We start from the raw sequence: 19,535 nt of genomic DNA on the forward strand, positions 1-19,535 counted from the left end.
AAACCACGGTTGGTAACTGGCGGACTCGTCATTGGACTAGAAGAAGAGCCGAGGACGAAGGCCCCTCTGCAATGCAGATCGGGGTAGTGTTAATAACAAAGGAAGTGTTGGATTTGATAAAAAGCAAAGTGAAATTTTGGCAATATAAAGTGCCGCCTAGCAACTTACATGCATATGTTCGATATGAATATGAATACATAAATAAAGAGCCAACTAGGTTCACGGGGAAACAGGCGTCTATGCCCACTCGCAACGTTCAATAAAAAGCCAACTAGGCTCACTGATGAAACAGGCGCCTATGCCCATCCGCAACGAAGTGTTCAATTAGCAATTGTATTGTTCGCCGTATTCTATTTGTTCACACGCCATCCTCTATATGGCAGTGTGAGGTGCCGACTTCATATTGGTCGAATAGTTCGCTTACATTACGATAGCTGATTTGAACATACATACAAAATGTACAACCATATAAATCATGCGTATTAGTTTTAGTTTTCATCAGCAATAATTTCAATGAACTCAAGTCGATTCTGCAGTTCGGACGTCGCGACTGGTCTGGCTTCTAACCAGCGTCGATGACGTCGCTGTCGCTGATAGCTAGAAGCTGTATACAGTCGTCCGATCACATGCATTACCCAAGTTCTGTTGCAGAGTTTGCAAAGGCAATAATTCCAGCGAAATCAATAATTCTGAAGAGTTTTTTGGTGTTCAATTCGACTGTCGGTTCTACAGCTCTGGCGCCTGGCTGGTCGTCGACGACGCGTTGCGACGTTTTTCGATCAAGCCCTAGCGCTTCAACAGCATTTGCAACGGTAATAATTTCTGTGAATTTTTTGCACCAAAGCAAAAATGTTATGTCGGCATTTCGGCAGCCAGTTCTGGCGCCTACCACAGCGTCGACGACGCAATAGCCAGAGCCTATAAAAAGACAATGTAAAATGACAATGTGACGCAAACATTTAATAATACATATAATAACAACGACGTGATAAAACGCATCTAAAAAATCGGAAGAGTTTTCCCGAAGAAAATTTATTACGAAATTTGGACTGGCGGCTAGCAAAAAGAGACGAAAGGTTCGATTTTAATACGTTTATTTGCGCGGGAGTTATCGGTGACGGCACAAGCATGCCTTCACCTCCCCCGAAACCCCCACGGGCAGCGACCTACATATGAGACACTCAACCCGGACACACACCGCAGCAAAGTCATCAACCCACACTGGATCAGCAGAGTCAGGATTCCCAAGAATCCAACCGAAGCACTGGAAGGGGCATCCGGATAAAAAGTGCCGACGCAAGGGGTTTCGCAGACCAAAAGAATTGTACGCTAGGCTTAGAGGAAAATTTATTCTGAAAATAAATTCATTCTGTCACCGAACTTCAAACGAGTCGCTTTAATTACTACAAATCCTCCTTGGCTTAAATACAAAACCAAACAGATCCTCGCCCACGACATAACTGGCGCAGCCGGAAAAGGAACCTAAAGGAGATCCAGGACATCCAGAAGAAGGATATGAAGATCACCGGGATATTCTTAAATATTATACTGTAACGCAGGTAAGCAGCCGGCCAAGTGACTTCAATAAGTGAGTGCAAATATAAAATAAAGAAAGAAACGAAATTAAAAAGAATGCAGTGCATCCGAACAAATTGTAAATTCCGTGCGCTTAAAAGAAAAACAACCGACTCCAAACATACATAAAAACAAATATGCAGAATCAGCAAATTACGGTGTGCGGAAGCAAAATAAACGGCATTAACAATTGTGCATTACACACGCAAATCTAAGGGCATATTAATAAATATTAAAACGATCATCAATCGCTGATTGCCGCTATAAAATGCATCGCGCATTAAAATATGTACACGCCTAATATGTACCACAAAAAATAAAATAAATAATTTTTACACAAAAAATTTATAGAAACATATTTTTAGCAACGATCAATCGCTGATTGCCGCTATAAAATGCATCGCGCATTAAAATATGTACACGCCTAATATGTACCACAAAAAATAAAATAAATAATTTTTACACAAAAATTTATAGAAACATATTTTTAGCAACGATCAATCGCTGATTGCCGCTATAAAATGCATCGCGCATTAAAATATGTACACGCCTAATATGTACCACAAAAAAATAAAATAAATAATTTTTACACAAAAAATTTATAGAAACATATTTTTAGCAACGATCAATCGCTGATTGCCGCTACATAATGCATCGCGCATTAAAATATGTACACGCCTAATATGTACCACAAAAAATAAAACAAATAATTTTTACACAAACAATTTTTATGGAAACATATTTTTAGCAACAATCAATCGCTGATTGCCGCTACATAATGCATCGCGCATTAAAATATGTAAACGCCTAATATGTGCCGCAAAAAAAATAATAATAAATAATTTTGCATATTACACAAAATTTTTTTTATGAAAACATATTTTTAGCAACAATCAATCGCTGATTGCCGCTACATAATGCATCGAGCATTAAAATATGTAACGCCTTATATGTGCCGCAATAAAAAAAAATAATTTCCCATATTACACAAAGAAAAATTATAGAAACATACATAGGCGGCAATCAATAATAATTAATAGCCGCTCATGCATCGCGCATAAATATGCGAATATAGCCACACTGGGAAAAAAAAGGGAAACGAAACCTATGTGCCCCAACTTAACAAATGCTAGTGCTCCGCCACCTAAATTAATGCTTGTGTGTATATAAGTGCGGCCGATCATTTCTTTCTGTGTGCCGGGGAAGAAAGGGGAAACCGGCACCGACAGCAGTTCGTAGGGAGCCCCCCTCCAGGCCTCGGCAACCGCACTTAACAGTCGACCACTTGAGTTTGTTTACGTGGGCACACATACTTGCATGCACGCCGCAGCGTCCGGCCGCTACATTGTAGACGGTGTCGCATGACAACATAAAACTATATTCAGTAAAATCGACAAAACGACCGCCGCGGAGTCGGATGCTTTTGCGCAACGGATGCTAAAATAAAAATATACAAATAATCAAATTTTACGACTACAGTGCACAATGTATCAAGAAAACACTTAGAAAAAAAGAGAAACACTGCACTGAAACCACTTGGCTCGGCGGCTTTATTAGATTACTTTTTATCGATTGAGTAAACAATTATTAATGACACCCACTTGCAGATCCCAACGGATCAACCCATACACTACACAATAAAAAATTTTTACGAATGATAAGTACAAACAAACAAAGAAGAACATAAATAAAACATCGTAATATATAAAATCTTACATTAGCACACAAATACATATATATATATATATTTTTTCCATACTATCACACATACACATTTTTTATACTCTAGTAGTATAAAATATCAATATACAAATAACCAAATATCGTCAAAGATAGATAGGAAAAATTAAAAAGGGAAAATAAAAAAAATAGGCCGAATATCTTAACGTTATACTTACGCGAATTTTCACTTGCGAATAAAAGGGGTTCCGTAACCTAAATGTCAAAGAGGACAATAGTGGACAAAACGAGGTCCAGGCTAGGTCTCAGGAGTAGCGGTAGTCTACCAGAAATTAGGGAGGAAGAATTAATAGCCATGGATTCGGGACACGCCACCGGGGGTTCTAGAACCACCAGCCCGATCCCCGGCGGTTCGAATAGTATAGGGAATATGAGCACTGTCCTGAATACTTCAATTAATACTACTCTGTCCACTACATTGAATCCGAAAGATATTTTAGCATTTGTTAAACAACTACCGACTTTCGATGGGACCCCGGGGACCCTACAGAAGTTCATTGTAAGCGTGGAGGAGGTCATTATGTTAATTAGAGGAACTGACCAAACACCTTACGGACAGCTATTGCTGCGTACGTTGAGGAACAAGATAATAGGGAGAGCGGACGAAACTTTAAATATGCTGGATACTAAGCTGGAATGGGATAGTATTCGCGACAACCTAAAACGCATGTACGCATGCAAAAAGACGGAACCCATACTAATATCTGAAATACAGAACCAACCAAACGGTCTCTCCTTCGGGAAGCTTTTTTACGAAATTACCAGGCTCAGGAGTGAACTACTTACACTGCCAACTAATTCAGAACAGGGGGTCAGTGCGGAATCAAAAAGAGCCCTCTATGATGGCATTTGCCTAAATGCCTTTTTAGTCGGGCTCCGCGACCCGCTCAGAACAGTCATTCGGGCTAAAGGGCCGTCGACCATTGAGCAGGCCCACGAATGGTGCCAGGTGGAACAAAGTTTCATGTACCAGAGACAAAATAGGGATAACAACTATAGTAACAGCTTCGACCGTAACAGGTCTTATCAAAATAGATCAGGCGGACGCTTTGAGCGTAACCGCAATTACCCCTCGAACAATTATAGGCAGGACTATAGGAGTAATAACCCTTTCCGACAAGAGGAGTCCCGGAACTACAGTAATAGGGGGCGTAACAACTCCAGGGATGGATCACGCGACCCGCAATCAAATAACTCAGGTCGGCGTAACAGATCCCCCCAAAGGGCCCCCGCCAACTTCAATAACATTGATGACAGCGTAAATTTTCAACAAGGAGCCTCGACCGACAAGTCGGTTACTTAAGTAACAAAACTCCTGGCTCTGCCCTTCCCTATGTAACACTGACTCTTTTTGACCCCCCCAAACTCCTAAAATTCCTTATTGACACCGGGTCATCCTACTCATTTATCGACCCGGACATTATTCCCCAAGAATTGACGCGGACACTTGACCAGGACGTAAAAATAACCACTGTCTTAGACAGTTATACACTAAGAAAAGCAACGACACTACCTATACCGAGGGAGTTCGAGGAGCAAGGGGTCATGAACCTCCTGCTCTTCAAATTCCACCCCTTTTTCAACGGGCTCCTCGGTATAGACTTCCTAACTCAAAATAAGGCAAAGATTGATATTGAGAATTTAACCCTCAAGACACAATCTGCCTCAATTCCAATAATGACACGAACTAACAGGGGTACACAGGAATTGCACATTCCACCCCACAGCAGATCTCGCGTCAGACTGCCTGTAGACATTAACAAGGGACATTTTTCCGTCAATACAGTGGGTATTAGTAACAACCTTACCATCACGGGGGGCCTCTACACAGCTATCGACGGACACAGTTACTTTGAGGTAACTAACAACTCTCACGACGAACGGACACTCTGCTTAGACCAACCAATAGAAGTTACACCGTATAATGAAGACGAATACAACCAAATCTACAGCATGACACTGGGGCCCAACCCCAATGAAAAATACAAACAACCAATCGACCACATCCGGACGGAACACCTAAACTCGGAAGAGAAAAAGGGACTCCTCCTCGTCTGCAACAAGTTCCGGGAGCTGTTCTACGATGAGAAGGAGACTCTCACCTTTTCGAATGCCGTCAAACACTCGATACCAACAACAGACGATATGCCGGTACACGTGAAAACATACAGGTATCCTTACATCCATAAAGAGGAGGTACGGAGCCAAATAAAAAAGATGCTAGAACAGGATATAATCCGAAATAGCCACTCACCTTGGGGCGCACCTGTCTGGGTTGTACCCAAGAAAACCGACTCGGATGGCAATAAGAAATGGCGACTGGTCATAGATTTCAGGAAACTGAATGAAAAAACCATCGCCGATCGATACCCCATTCCCAACATCAACGAAATTCTCGATAGCTTAGGCCGTGCCACGTATTTCACTAACTTGGACCTGGCAAGTGGGTTCCATCAAATCCAGATGAACCCCGAAGACAGGGCTAAAACAGCATTCTCGGTCGAAAATGGCCATTACGAATTTACTAGAATGCCCTTCGGTCTAAAGAACGCCCCCGCCACATTTCAGCGTGTTATGGACAATGTCCTAGGTTCATTAATCGGAAATATATGCCAAGTCTATCTAGACGACATCATAATATTCTCCACTTCATTACAAAAACATTTGGGGGATATCGAATTAGTCTTCACAAAACTCCGTACGGCCAATCTAAAAATTCAAATCACCAAGTCGAACTTCCTACGAAAAGAAATAGACTTCCTGGGTCACGTGGTCACCCAGGAGGGTATCAAACCAAACCCTAATAAAATAATAGCTATAAAAGGATTTCCCTGTCCCAAAACCCGTCGGCAAATTAAGTCTTTCCTGGGACTTATAGGCTATTACAGGAAATTTGTAAAAGACTTCGCGCGAATTACTAAACCACTAACCAGACAACTAAAAGGAGGGAAGTCGGTAATAATCGACAACGAATTCCGCGAAGCCTTCGAATTCTGCAAAACTTTCCTTATAAACGACCCCATTTTGAAGCACCCAGACTTCACCATGCCCTTCACCTTAACAACAGACGCGAGCAACGTCGCATTGGGAGCAGTGCTGTCACAAGGACCAAAATCCTGCGACAGACCAATCTGCTTCGCGAGCAGGACCCTTAACGAAGCCGAAACCCGTTACTCAACGGTAGAAAAAGAAATGCTGGGAATCGTCTGGGCAGTAAAGTACTTCCGACCGTACCTCTACGGCCGGAAATTCAAACTAGTTACTGACCACAAACCCTTATTAGGCCTAAAAAATTTTAATGGCCAGAACGCAAAACTCATTCGCTGGAGGGATGCCTTAAGCGAATACGATTACGAATTGGAACACGAAAAGGGTTCCCAAAACGTCGTCGCAGATGCACTAAGCAGGGTAGAACCGAATACCCATGTGAATGTCTCGATACCAAACGACCCGGAAGCAATCCCGATATCCCCGAGTCCACTTAACGTCTTTAGATTACAGGCCACCTTTACAATCTCACCAGACCCATCACGCACAACCTGTGCCCCATGCAGAAACAAAATTAGGAGACAGATATCCGAACCTCTCTTTAACTTAGAAATTGTTACGGATATCTTAAAAACTTTGCTAAAACCCAATAAAACCTTAGCCGTGTTCGCAACCGACGAAATTTTCGGAATAATACAAGAATCTTATTCCAAATATTTCGCGGGAACCAACCTTTATAAAATCCTCAGGTGCTTAACGTTCCTTAAGGAACCCTCAAGCAACGAAATAGAATCGATTATCAAGACAAGCCACACAAATAATAACCATCGGGGGGTGGACGAGATGTACACCCACCTAAAAAGGGAAATTTACGCGCCCCATCTGAAAAGCCTCATCACACAAGCAATTCGGAATTGCGAGATCTGCCTCACCCTCAAATATGATAGGCACCCGCAGAAACCGCCTTACAAATTGCCCGAAATCCCAAGCAGACCACTAGACATCCTACATACAGACATCTATACTATCAACAAGACCTACAACCTGACAATCATAGACAAATTTTCCAGATTCGCACAGGCGTTTCCATTACCTAATAGGAACTCCATAAGTGTCACTAAGGCATTCAAAAATTTCTTTTGCCAATTCGGCGTACCTAAAAAGGTAATCTTTGACCAAGGAGCCGAATTTGCGGGTACCGTTTTTACCGACTTCCTGGGACAGTATGACATTGAAGTGCATGTGACTTCCTTCCAGCAGTCTAGTAGTAACTCGATAGTTGAAAGGCTCCATTCGACCTTAACAGAAATCTATCGAATCATCCTCACGAAGAGGAGGGAAATGAACCTAGATCTAGATCACGAGGAAATTATGTCGGAGGCAATAATAACATACAATAACGCTATACACTCGAGCACGAACCTAACACCGTTCGAACTCTTTAGTGGCCGCACCCATGTGTTCGAAAAAACAGTCAAGTTCAACAACGAACATGACTTCTTAAGCAGGCTTCATGAGTATCAGAGTAAGCTCTATCCAGTCGTCAAAACACACCTAGAAGAAACAGCCAGCAAACGGATAAACAAACTAAATGAAACTAGGGAAGACCCCCTTACTCTGCCTGTCGGAAGCTCGGTCTTCCGTAAGGAAAACAGAAGGAACAAAATTACTCCCAGGTTTAGCAAACATAAAATTTCTCGAGATAATGGGGTCACCGTGCGAACAATTAAAAAGCAGAAAATACATAAACAGAAAATTAGGAAAATCTCGTTACCTACAAACCCATAAAATTAAAAACTGACCACCTCGGAATTCTCCTCTTTACAGGCTGACGTTAGTCAATAGCCAGCGACTAGAAATAAATAGACTAGGTGAGGAGCAAACCCTCATTAAGCTCAACATGGGAACGGCCCGGACAATAACATCATTTATGACAATCAAACACCTGATCCACCTGGAAGAATACGAAGCTACTACAGACAAATTACACGAATTAATTACGAACCTGCCGGACCTGCCGAACATCGTCGAAATAAGAACACTATTACTTAGGAAACTTAATCAGATAGAACAGAAATTAACTTCACTTCTACCTAGCGAAAGTAATAGCAGACCTAGGAGAGGGCTCATTAACGGACTAGGGACAATAATCAAAACGATCAGCGGCAATATGGATGCCACTGACGAAGAAAAAATTAATTCCGAATTAAAACAATTGGGGAGGAACGCGGAAAATACAGCGCAATTTCAGAACGAAACATTAATAAGGTTCATGGAAATCACAGACCACATAAACAAAGAGCAGGAGATCATAAATAATTTCATCAATTTTAATCAGAATAGGATATCTAAGGAAATAGATACAGGACTCCAAGATGCAGAATTGAATATATTTTTGACTAGAATCAATATTAACTTAGATCTTCTCTACACACATTTGGCAGGTATAGCAGAAAGCCTATTATTCGCAAAACTCAATATTGTCCCCAAATACATCTTAGATAATGCTGAGATACAAAAAATCAAAATGTCATTAACAGATCAAAACGTTAAGATAAAGGCAGACTACGAAGTTTACAACCTACTATCACTCGAAACTAGCACAGAAAAGAAAACAATTGTTTTTGAAATTAAAATACCAATTTTGTCTCCAAATAATTACACACTGTACCAAATTGTAACCATACCGTTCAACGGGACGGAAATTGTAAACCTACCAAAATTTATTTTAGAGGATAGAATAGAACTTAAAACACTAAACACAAATTGTATTAGAGTTAATGATTTATCAGTTTGCGAAACCCCCACCGACCCCGACAACCCAGAATGCATCCATAACCTGCTAGCCAACAAGACAGCGACATGTACCGTGGTGGAAACCATAACCCAGACACGGATCTACAGCCCCATAGAAGGACTCCTGGTTATCCTCAACGCAAGAGACGTTAATATGACCTCCGATTGTATACCGAGCAAAAGTTTGAGCGGGTCGTTTATTATAAATCACGACAGTTGCTCCATCACCATCAACGGTACGAAATATGCCGACGCCACCGTCACAATGACCGATAGATGGCAGATGGATATAACAAAAACCAACGACGTTAAAACCATGCCAGCCATAGAACCCATCAACCTTCAACAACTGCACCTCAGTACACTCAAAACCAAGTGGGCTATCAACACCATGCAGAGCAAAGCGGCGGACCACTTGACAACGATATATATATTGATCGCAAGCTCTATCGTACTAGCAATCGCCGCATGGATCTGGAGGAAAGACAAGATTATCTATGCAACTACTTCCCTGCCAACCACCGGAACTCCAGCTATACCTTCGTTGTGGCCCTCGTTCCGTCTTGAGGGGGGAGGAGTTATCGGTGACGGCACAAGCATGCCTTCACCTCCCCCGAAACCCCCACGGGCAGCGACCTACATATGAGACACTCAACCCGGACACACACCGCAGCAAAGTCATCAACCCACACTGGATCAGCAGAGTCAGGATTCCCAAGAATCCAACCGAAGCACTGGAAGGGGCATCCGGATAAAAAGTGCCGACGCAAGGGGTTTCGCAGACCAAAAGAATTGTACGCTAGGCTTAGAGGAAAATTTATTCTGAAAATAAATTCATTCTGTCACCGAACTTCAAACGAGTCGCTTTAATTACTACAAATCCTCCTTGGCTTAAATACAAAACCAAACAGATCCTCGCCCACGACATAACTCGGGCGCAGCTAGCGGCTTCGACTTCCATTTTATGACTGTATAAGCTTCACGGTTATGCTCACGAAACGACTGATCACACGGGCCATACCAAATTTTTCTCTGACCATAAAGCTTCTCAGTAGAAGAGTAATCCAGTGAGCACAACTACAATTAAGCTCTCATGTAAGCTGTTCTGCTATGTTTACATTTCATATCTAAGTTTACAAATTACAAGTATTTCGTTTTAACATAAATTACTGCTCCAACAGCATCTATATAAAGACAATATTCTTTGAGTCTGTCCACAATTGTCCTCTAGTGAAACAGCATCTGGAAATCGAAAGTAGTAATTTTACATATAATACGCATAATATATACAAAAGTGAAAAGTTATAAGTGACATAATATATTAATAAACAGAAACTGGAACAACAATAGTGACGCAAACATTTAATATAATAATATAATACATATAAAAGTACATACATATAAACATATAATAGACATTTTTGCATATGTACGTGAAAGCTGCGAAAGGTACACACAGACGTATGTACATACCCTGCTGGTGAACCAACATGCACTAACAACCAGGAAGCGGAATAACGTAGCAGAGATACCCAATTACAAAAGCCAAAACGAAATTCTTTGCCACTTACCACAACCAAACACAACAAACATTTTCTTGTAAGCATTAACTGTTGAGTACATTAAACACATACACTATACAAAAAACAAAAATATTACACACAAAACATAGCAAATTAATATATAATTCAAATTCGGCTTACAAATATTCATACAAAATATATATATAAAATACAAAGGTCAAAACTAAATTCTTTGCCACTTACCACGACCAAACACAACAAATATTTTTTAAGTATTAACTCTTAAGTACACTAAACACACACACTATACAAAAACAAAAAAATTACACAAAATAAATAGTACAAGCAAATTAATATATATAATTTAAAACTTCATACAAAATATATATAGTAACATATCCATACTACACCCACAACTCCCCAACTCACACACTCACATTAATGTGTAAGTACAAAACCACACACACTATTGTAACAACTCACACGCACACATTTATGTCTAAGAAAAAAATGTAATTAAAGATCGAGAGCCCTTCGATTAAGCTTAGCTGTCATTTACGCACAGCATCACATTCCAAGGTTTAGACTCTGTGGCGAGCCAACATCGACCCCTAAACATTCGTTCACTTGGCGAGGCCAACTGAAATAACAAATCGTAAACATTTGACCACTTGGCGAGGCCAACTGAAATAACAAAAACTTCCGCCCACGCAATGGTCTCAGGATTCTCCAATTACTCCTATTTTTCGGGAGCTTCTCTCTCCTATTTTTCGAGAGCTTTTTTCTTAATAAACAATTATAACTTAATTCTCTTAACCGTAAGGCAGTTCAGTTCTGAGTACGCTATCAATTGGCATAGCTTTGCTAAAGCCCATTTCAACTTCGAAATCCATTGTCCAACTAAGTGATAATCCAAAGGCTCTAGTTCTTCCTCTATTGGAATAAATAAAACGTTTAATAATATATCACAAACCATCTGTGTTATTTTTTTTATTAAACTCTCGGACTGAATTCGTAAATGGCGCAGTCGGTAGGATACTGAAAAAAAAGTCCTAGTAAACTCGTTATCCTTTGACAATCTAGTGAAAAGAGGAAACTTGTACGACCAAGTAACCTTTTCTGATTGTACCCGCGAATCGGCCGCAACAAAGTGATTTCGGTTCGTTTAAAGTGACTAAAATCGGTATCCGCACAAGAACCTGTGCGATCGGAGTTAATTTAAAGACCTAATTTTGTGGACCGCTTCGTGAAGTGAGACCTCCACTAAGGTGTAATACAATTAAAAGGCGCACAGTGCAGTTCACTAAGACATTAGTCTCGACATACTGTAGCAGTCTGTGAACAAAAACAGTAGCCCACTAAAATTGTATTAAACAATAAAAAGTTAAAACATTGCAGTTCACTTAAGGCATAAGTCTCGATATACTGTAGCAGTCTGTGAACAAGAACAGAAAATAACTTGTAAATAAAACTAAAATGGCGTTACCAGCTGAAAATCTTAGTCAATTACTTTGGCAAATATGCCAAGTACCACCATCCATCAAAACTCAGCTCGTTCATCAGACGATTGGAATACCTGTTCAACCTATACCCTGCAAACGACGCTCGACAGAAGGCGATCGTATTTGGAGCCATCGAACTTCATATCACTGGAGATGCAGAAAAAGTTTCCCTATTCGGAATGCATAATAATTGGTCAACTCTAAGGGACGCCTTAATCACAGAATTTAAGACCCAGACACCCCTGGAGGAACTACTAGGAAGATTGAACCGCACACCTCTCAAAGGTAACTTACGTCTATTTTGCGAACAGTTAGAAGATAAATCAAATGTAATCAAAAATAAGTTAGCATTAGAAAATGACAACTAATATTACAGTTTATACACAAGCAATGGCAACCACTATAAAAAAATACAATTCAAAGATCACTCCCCGATAGACTGTTCATGACCCTAGCGAGGCATGACATTTCAACTATCCAAAAATTAAGACAAACCGCCCAACAAGAAGGTCTCTACGAAGACCCAGTCTCAAAAACATCCGATAGTCAGCCAAGATTTAAACCAAATTCACATAACCATACACACATTAACCAAACTGTAACGACCCCCGAAAATACACAATTGATACACGCTGAGCTTCTGTTATTTATCTGTTTTATTCGTTCTTCGGTAATACGACTTATTAATCCGATGGTCCACAATTGACTGACTCTCCCTCTCTCGCTGCCCACTCATCATCGCGTCTCTCCCGCTCCCGCTTCTGTGACGTCGCTGCTTGTTCCAGTAGCGTCGCTGTTTGGTACAGGTTCCCACATCCCTCCTTTATTTATGAGACGGAGCTTCAGGGGTTTCACCTTCGAAGGAGAGTGTTGAGCAGGTGCTTCCGACGGCTGGTCTTCTAGGGCCTCCTGAAAAGATGCTGGAATGGTTTGGAGAACTCGGGCGCTGGTGCGACAGATACGTCGCCTGGAATCTTCTTTAGGTGGGCAACGTTTCTCATTAATGTTCTGCCGCCTCCTGCTATCTTTACTATGTCTATTATATCTCTCTAATACCTCAAACTCAGTTTGGTCAAAAGTCGGTGTCAGTTTATTTGGAAAAACTACGTTTTGTAGCAACACTTTATCGCCAATCTTAATATCGATCTTCTTAGCTCTTCTCTTTTTATCCTTTTTCTTTTTGCATGTGAACTGTGAACTGTGAACTGTTCATTTAATTCTTCAATCCCTGGTATTTTGTCGCGTATTATTCTTTTAAACATTAATTGGGTTGGGGCAATCCCTGTGGTTCCATGGGGAGTTACATTATGCATCAGCACAAACTTTTGTATCTCCTCCTTATAGTTTTTTGAATTTAAGTAGGTAATTTTCAGCCGTTTGACTAAGGATTTATTCATGTTTTCCACCTCCCCATTAGCCTGAGGCCAGTATGGTGGGGTTTTAACTTGTTCTATGCCGCATGTCTTGCAATATTCTGAGAATTCATCGCTAATATATTGCCGTCCATTGTCGGTACGTAAGTATTTTGGAAAGCCCAATCTACAAAATATTTCGACCGCAAAAACTTAAACTCCATATAGCGAGAAAAATAGTCTATAAAAACTAAGATGAATTCATTGTTAGGCAGGGGTCCCAACAGATCTGACGCAACCCATATCCACGGTCCCGTAGGAAATGGATTCCTGTCCATCGGGGCTGGTCTTATTGACTGGGATACCAGGAGGCAGTCTCTGCACGTTTTAACAAATTCTTCCGCATCTCTGTCGATCAACGGCCACCATACCTTAGATCTTAAGCGGCGTTTCATAGCTGATTCTCCTAAGTGTCCTTCATGTGCCAATTCAAGTACCCGTTTGCGAAGAGTTGTCGGGATTACAATGCGATTTCCTCTCAGTAGGAGAGGTCCTATGGTCGACAGTTCAAATCGAAATGGATATAGTTTCGTTGATGTTTCTCGTTCCCAGGAGTCGTTCTCTAGACTGTGTATAGCATCGACAACTTTCTCGTCTCGCAATGACGATTCAGCGATCTCGGAGATGGTCATTGACTTGGGAATAGCGCTTTCCACTACTCGCAAGATGCTATACTCCATTCTATTGGTAGCCGGACTTGACGATGATTGGCAAAGTCGGGACAATACATCAGATATATTTTCCTTTCCGGCTTTATAGATTACTTTAAAGTTGTATGATTAAAGGCGTAGTAACCATCTCTCAATACGAGCCGGAGGCTTCGATGTCGGTTTGAAGATAGCCTCTAAGGGTTTATGATCTGTTACCATCTCGAAATGTAGACCAGCTAGGTAATAGTAGAATTTCTCTACTGCCCAGACAAGTGCTAAACTCTCTTTCTGCGTTTGAGAGTAGCGCCTTTCAACCTCAGACAGGGCTTTGCTGGCAAATGAAATAATCAACGGATCTCCATCCATATTAAACTGCAGAAGGACCGATCCAAGAGCTACAGGACTAGCGTCCGCTATTAAGCGGGTGCGGCTCTTTGGGTTAAAATAGATTAGGAACATGTGCTAAATAACATTTTAACTTTTGAAAAGCCTTTTCCTCGGTATCGCCCCATTGAAATTTGTTGTGTTTTCGTAATAATTGGCGTAGGGGTTCCGTGTTCTCGGCCAAATCAGGAATAAATTTTCCAACATAGGTAATGAGACCGAGAAAACTGCGGGTTTCTTCCTTATTCTTAGGGACTCTAAAAGAATTTATAACCTATGTCTTCTCGGGGTCAACTTCAATTCTCGAGTCGGACAAAATGTGCCCCAAGAATTTAAGCCTTTTTGTTTTCCAAGTGCACTTTTGTTTGTTTAAAAAAACATTATTGTCGTTAAACACTTTGCAAACTGATTTTACTGTTTCGTCATGTTCGTGTTCATTGGCACCAAAAATTATCACGTCATCGATGTAATTCATGGCATTCGGAAATGCAGCTAACAGTTGTTCCAGCCGGCGCTGAAAAATCTCAGGAGCTGAATTCACCCCAAACATCAATCGTTGATATCGGAAGAGCCCCTTTGAAGTTATAAACGTAGTAATCCCCCTACTAGACTCTTCCAATTCCAATTGGTGATAGGCATCATTAAGATCAAGGAGGGAGAAGAACTTTGCGTCTTTTAACTTTGTCATAAAGGATTCAAAAATGGGTAAAAGGGTAGTTCTCTCGCTGAATTGCCCTATTTGCCAATCGCATATCCACGCATATCCGAATGTCTCCATTCTCTTTAAATGCCAGTACGATGGGAGAGATCCATGAACTTGGACCCATAACTGGTTCGATTATGTCACGTTTAAGGGCTTCCTCCAGCTTAGCATGAACTTTCTCCTCTAAAGCTACCGGAATTCTTCTTACCGGCTGTTGCACTGGTCTAATCTCGGGATCTATGCACAGCTTTACTTTGACGCCTTTCCACTTCGGGAACGGTGTAGGCTCTTCAATGTGGTTGACATTCAAACCCAAGCGAAGGACATTGAGTTTTATAGCTGTGTCTCGCCCCAATAATTATTGTCGACCATTTTTTATAACGTAAAATGTCGCAATCACTTCATTATCTCTTCCAGCCGAAATGGGTGCCTCAAAAACACGAATTACCTCAAGCAATTGTTCAGAAGCATAGCCTCGAAACTGTTTTTCAGAATGTGATCTTTCATTTAATATTATAGTGCCTTTCTTTTGTAGCAGTTGCCAATCCGAGCTGCTGATGAGGTTGAATCTTGATCCTGAGTCAATAACTAGGGGAATTTTCTGGCGTGACCAAAGCGTCCGCATCTTGAACATTCACCTTGGGGCTTTGTCTTCCGAGTAGAAATTTTTCGAATTGCTTCGACATCGGATTTCGACACCATTACCTCAGATTGTTTATTAATCTGCTCTTTCACTTGGCATGTTTCAATTATTTCATCTAGTGAATATTCTTTGGCCAGAAGATTTTTCTTTAACTCTATAGAGGCCCACGAGTCAATTATTTTATCTTTGAGGCAAATCTGCTCTATATCGGTTTTAGATTCTCCAAATGAGCATTTATACATTTGTTGGCGTAACCGGAAAACAAATTTTGAAATCTTCATTTTCTAACGGAGCCAAGCTGCGAAATAAATGCCTCCCAAATGTAGAGCTTGTCAATTAAAATCTGAAACACATCAATGTCCTCTGCTCCATCAACGATAGCATCTGGCAAGGAAAACGCAACAGTCTGCAATTGCACTCCTCCAATATGTATTTATATGTATGTATTTATTCCTCTTTTGCCTTTTCGATGTTACGTTCTCGACTTCGAGAAATTTATCAAACGCTCGTAACCATTTTCCCCATTCGGTTCGCAGAATTGATTTCTCTAGGCCTTCACATAAGAATGGTTTCAAATTGTGCTCAGCCATGTTTCATTTGCAATCTAAAATTCAAAAGATAATGTATATATAATTAATTTTTCCCTTTCTAGGACCAACATTTTGCTGATCTATGTAGCTTTGGCTTGTATCATTTATAAGCATATGTATATGTAACGGGTGTTTTTTTTAGAGGTATAGAACTTTAAGTTGGCATTACTGTTCAAGATGGCGACCGATTTAACAGCTGTCAAGTGATTTATTCTCAGTTTGGTTTGGCAATTCGTCATGCGTGCTTACAAAATCCAACTCGTGCAAGAATTGAAACCAAACGATCATCAAGCAAGGCGTAGATTCGTCGAATGGGCCCAAAACGAGATTGCTGTTGTTCCCGATTTTTCATAAGCCTCCAAGATCTTGTGATTTAACACCGCTAGACTACTTTTTGTGGGGCTATGTAAAGTCATTGGTCTATGCGGATAAGCCACAAACGCTAAACCATTTGGAAGACAACATTCGCCGTGTTATTGCCGATATACGGCCAAATATTGGAAAAAGTCATTGCAAATTGGACGTCCAGATTGGACTACATCCGAGCCAGCCGTGGCGGTCATATGCCAGAAATCATATTTAAAATGTAATGCCACAAGATTATCTTTCATGTCAATAAAATTCATGTCAATCGAATAATCCATCGTTGTTTTATTGCAATTTAAAGTTCTATACCTCTAAAAAAAACACCCTATATAAGTTACTCGGCCATTTATATTTTCTAAATATGTCAAGTGAACACAGCTTGCCAAGAGAATTCTCTTCACGCGCACAGCCTTTTATTTTCAACAGCTTGCAAAGAGAGCCTTTCATTAGTACGGCTTGTAAAGATAACTTTACGCAGCCTTGCATCTTGCAGCAGTAACACTCTTCTGCACAGCCTATTTCTAATAGCTTGCAAAAGATAATTCTCTTTTGCTCGGCCCTTTATCATTAATACAGCTTGTAAAGTGGACTCTCTTTACGCAGCCTTTTGTCATTGCAGCTTGTCAAGAGATCTCTCTTTCTCTCTTGACTCAGCTGTTCGTAATTGCAGCTTGTCAAGAGATCTCACTCTCTCTTGACTCAGCTTCCTTTCACCGTTATTTGGTTTCTTCGTTTCTTTTCATTTTCTTTTGCATGTACAACTTATTTTATGTTGGACTTTAGATTTTAACTTATTGTTCCTCCGACTGTACACTTTTTGAACACATACATACATATATATATATATAATTTCTGTTTTTTATATATGTATGTGTATTTAGTTTGATATTAACCACCAACAAGAGTATTTTTACAGGAGTCATGCGCTTGCTGTTTGCACTGTTTGCTATTTTCATTTACTCGCCTGTTATTTATTTAGCACACGACGTTTATAATAGTTATAATTTACCTCGTCGCCAATGTAACGACCTCCGAAAATACACAATTGATACACGATGAGCTTCTGTTATTTATCTGTTTTATTCGTTCTTCTGTAATACGACTTATTAATCCGGTGGTCCACAATTGACTGACTCTCCCTCTCTCGCTGCCCACTCATCAGCGCGTCTCTCCCGCTCCCGCGTCTGTGACGTCGCTGCTTGTTCCAATAGCGTCGCTGTTTGGTACAGGTTCCCACACAAACTAAAAACACCCATCCCAACCAACGATTCGTTCCCACTTTTATTCCATTAACAAACCCTACACAGATCCAAAATACCAACTCAAGACTAGCTGAAATAAATCCAAGGTTAGCAAGGGAATTCACACAAAAACTAAATACAGGTAGAATTCAAAATCATTTAAATTTTCTAATTTTCAAATTTAAATGATTTAAATTTAAATTTAAATTGTACGAAATACTAGTGCACCAAACCCTCCTACAAAAATGCTAGTGCTCAATTCAGAATGGACACATGATGCGAAAAATTTCTTCAACCAGCCTCGGAATCAGAAAGCGATTCAGAGGAAGTGGAAACCCATTCCTAAAAATTAAAATGAATAATATCACTCTCAAATGCTTAGTAGAGACTGGTTCGTCTATTAACATTATGAAACAAACTTTCTTTAATTTTCCAATCAAACCTTCTAAAGTAAATGTCCACACTATAAATGGCGTTATAACATTGAACCAAAGTCTTTCATTGCAGTCAAGCAAACTTTGTCCCACTAATCAAATATTTTATATTCACAATTTCTCAGAAAAGTATGATTTACTGTTAGGCAGAAACTATTTAGAGCCAACTAACACCCAAATTGATTATTCCACACAAACAGTCACTATAAATGGCTATACATTCAAAATGTGGTACGAACACATCCAAATAGATGAGTCCAAGGCTACCAATGAATGCCCCAAGTCATCTAACCCAGAGGAAACCCCTCTACAAACCCCAAAACAGGGGAAGACCCTCCTGAAAATTAAGCGGAAAGCCCACTTAAAACCAGATGAGTCAAAGAACACCAATGAGTGCCCCAGACCGTCTAACTCAGAAGAGACCAAGATTACCTATGTGTATCCCAAGCCTTCTAAATCTGAGGAAAACCCTCTTATTACCCCTTACATAGAAGAAGCCCTTCTAGTAACATCCTCTAACTACGGCTTAGACGACGCGTTAAGAGAATCCAACGTATTCAGATTAGAACATTTGAATACAGAAGAAAGGGAACAACTTTCTCACGTTCTGCTTGAATACAATGATATTCAGTACAAAGAAGGTGAAAATTTGACTTTTACAAGTACGATCAAACATTCTATTTATACAAAACACGAAGACCCTATCTATAAAAAACCATATAAGTACCCCCAAGCATTTGATCAAGAAGTCAACAAACAAATTAACGAAATGTTAGAACAAAAAATAATTAGGAAATCTAAATCGCCCTATTGTTCTCCAATTTGGATCGTCCCAAAGAAAAGCGATGCTTCTGGGAAACCAAAATTTTGATTAGTCATAGACTATCGTGATAACGATTGACGAGATAACCATTGACGACAAATTCCCTATTCCTGTAATGGATGAAATATTAGACAAGCTTGGACGCTGTCAATACTTCACAACCAT

This window comes from Drosophila santomea, chromosome 2L (assembly GCF_016746245.2).
Source record: "Drosophila santomea strain STO CAGO 1482 chromosome 2L, Prin_Dsan_1.1, whole genome shotgun sequence".
NCBI lineage: Eukaryota > Metazoa > Arthropoda > Insecta > Diptera > Drosophilidae > Drosophila > Drosophila santomea.